Consider the following 3,156-nt stretch of genomic DNA (forward strand, 5'->3'; position numbering starts at 1 on the left):
AAGATACATTATGATTTTGTACCTTGTTTAATTGTTCTAGTGATGAAGATTAGGTCATAACCATTTTCTTTTTTGCTACTACATAATTGAGTACAATAAAAATACTTGGGGGAATAGATTCAAGAGATCTATTGTGCAATATGTTGACTATAGCTAATAACAATGTACTCTTGAAAATTGCTAAGAGAGTAGATTTCATGTTCTTAACCACAAAAAAATTAAAAGTATGTGAAGTAAATCACATGTTAATTACCTTGATTTAGCCATTCCACAATGTATACCTATTTCAAACATCATGTTGCACACCATGAATATATATTTTTGTCAGTTAAAAATAAGTGAACAAAATAACTTTTTAAAAAGTCTTATCCCTGCTATCACAGGCACAAATTTAAGTTTCTCTACAGTTGATATAAATAACTGCCAATATAACAAGTAAATAAGGTTGATTTGATAACATTTGTAACTTTTATTTCAACTCTCTACTGGTGGAGTTTCTGGACAAGAGTGTGAATTACTGGGTGTCTCTTAGAGTTCTAACAAAGGCAAACAATTTGCAATAGAGTCTTTTTAGGAAAGGAGTTACTGGATTTTCTTTGAACGAATATGGAAATGGTGCAATCTCTACAACATGTTTTTTCCTAAAAGCATACAGGAAGGAGATCATTACAAGGCCAAAGTCCTAGAGAAGCAAGGTTCACAGGGGACAAATGTAGGGGTTTTAACCTTATCAAATACAGATTGTACCAAGAAGAAACAGAAAATTTGAACAAACCAATAACAAGCAATGAGATTTAATCAGTAATAAAAGGTACCCCAAAAAAGAAAAGTCCAGGACCAGATGGCTTTACTGCTGAACTATGCCAAAGTTTAAAAAAGAACTAATGCCAATTGTTCTCAACTATTCCAAAAAATTGAAGGAGAAGGAATTCTTCCAAACTCATTTTACAAGGCTAGCATTACCCTGATGCCAAAATGAGACAAAGACACACATACAAAAGGAAGCTATAGGCCAATATCCCTGATAAACATAGATGTAAAAAACTTCAACAAAGTACTAGCAAACTGAATCCAGCAGCACATCAAAAATATTATACACCATAATCAAGTGAAATTTACATCAGAGATGCAAGGTTGATTCAAAATATGGAAATCAATAAATTTAATATATAACATCAGCAGAATTAAGGACAATAAACATATGATAATCTTCATAGACACAAAAAACTCATTTGATAATATTCAACATTCCTTCATGATGAAATTTCTCAATAAATTAGGTATAGAATGAATGTACCTCAACACAAGAAACACCGTATGTGAGAAACCCACAACTGACATCACACTGTTTGGAGAAAAGCTGAAAGGTTTTACTCTAATAACTGGAACAAAACAAGGATGGCCACTCTCATCACCCTTTTCAGCGTGGTACTAGAAGTCCTAGCCAGAGCAATTAGGCAAGAGAAAAAATAAAGTGCATCCAAATGGGAAAAGAGGAAGTCAAATTTTCCCTGTTAGCAGATGACATGACTGTATATATAGAAACAAACTCTACCAAAAAAACTTGGAACTGATAAACAAATTCAGTAAAGTTGTAGGATACAAAATCAACATATAAAAATCAGAAGTATTTCTATGCACCAACAATGAATTAATTGAAAAGAAATAAGGAAAGCAATGCCATTTACAATAGCTATAAAAAATTAAAATAACAAGAAATATATTTAACCAAGGAAGTGAAAGATGTCTGCAAGGAAAACTATAAAACACTGATGAAAGAATTTGAAGAGGACACAAAAAAATGGAATGATATCCCATGTTCATGAATTAGAATTAATATTGTTAAAATGACTGTACTACCCAAAGCAATCTATAGATACAATGCAATCCCTACCACAATACCAATGATATTCTTCACAGAAATAGAGAAAACAATCCTAAAATTCATCTTAAACCACAAAAGACCCAGAATAGCCAAACAATACTTATTAAAAAAAAAAAAAAAAGCTAGAGTTATCACACTACCTTGCTTCAAAATGTACTACAAGTCTATAATTACCAGCATAAACACAGACATATAGACTAATGGAACCAAACAGAAAATCCAGTAACAAATTCACATATTTACAGCTAACTAATTTTTGACAAAGGTGCCAAGAACATGCATTAAAATAAGAACAGTTTCCTCAATAAATAGTACTGGGTAAACTGGATTTCCATAGGCAAAAGAATAAAACTAGACCCCTATCTCTCACCATGTACAAAAACCAAATCAAAATGGATTACAGACGTAAATCTAAGACTTGAAACTCTGAAGCTACTAGAAAAGAACATTGGGGAAATGCTCAAGGACATTGTTCTGGGTAAACATTTCATGAGTAATAATTTAAAAGCACAGGCAATCAAAGCAATACTGGGCAATCAGATCACAACAAGCTAAATACCTTCTGTTCAGCAAAGGAAACAATCAACAAAGTGAAGAGAAAACTGACAAAATGGGAGAAAATATTTGCAAACTGCCCATCTGACAAGGGGTTAATAACTAGAATATATAAGGAGATAGCCTTAGGAATAGTGCAATAATTGGGGATTTAACAGCAAAGATTTTACCAATCCCAGGTATGAAATTATGAGGGAATAAAGTAGTGATCAAAGTCCAGAACCCATTGTATACAGGGGGATTCCTTCAAAGGAAGCTTCTGTTTGTAAGAACGAGGTTTTGCAATTTAGTATCTTTACTTTCTTATTTTGCATGGCAAAGTTTGACATAAGAATTCAGATATCATATTACTTATAAAGCTGGATAAATGTGGCTTATCTAGGAATAATGACAAGATTCTTGATTTTCAGTACTTAAGATTAGTATTGCGCATGATGACACCTGGGAAATGCTGCAGACTGCCGAGTGCGCAGTGGGGAAGCCAACCTTGGAGAGCTGAGCGTGCGGGGAAAAAAAAAAAAAAAAGATTAGTATTTTAATTTCAATTACCTACCTAAGAAATTATTTACCAGATAACTAGAAAGGCTTTTATATAACATGACATTTGTTCTCATGAGATCAACTCCCTGACTGGGAAGATAATATCATGATTTTGTAGAAATACCAGTGGTATGGGACTCAGAAGAACTACATTTTAGTCATGGTTTAGCTGTTAA

General features: G+C 32.8%; 1 non-coding gene across 1 annotated transcript; it reads left to right on the forward strand.

Moving 5' to 3' along the window:
• Positions 1–2,866: 2,866 nt before the first annotated feature.
• LOC142866104 (small nucleolar RNA SNORD55/SNORD39) lies at positions 2,867–2,946 on the forward strand. The gene has a single exon (XR_012916166.1). It is a non-coding gene; the product is annotated as a small nucleolar RNA SNORD55/SNORD39 (small nucleolar RNA).
• The last annotated feature ends 210 nt before the right edge of the window (positions 2,947–3,156 follow it).

The sequence above is a fragment of the Microcebus murinus genome, chromosome X (genome assembly GCF_040939455.1).
Source record: "Microcebus murinus isolate Inina chromosome X, M.murinus_Inina_mat1.0, whole genome shotgun sequence".
Lineage (NCBI taxonomy): Eukaryota > Metazoa > Chordata > Mammalia > Primates > Cheirogaleidae > Microcebus > Microcebus murinus.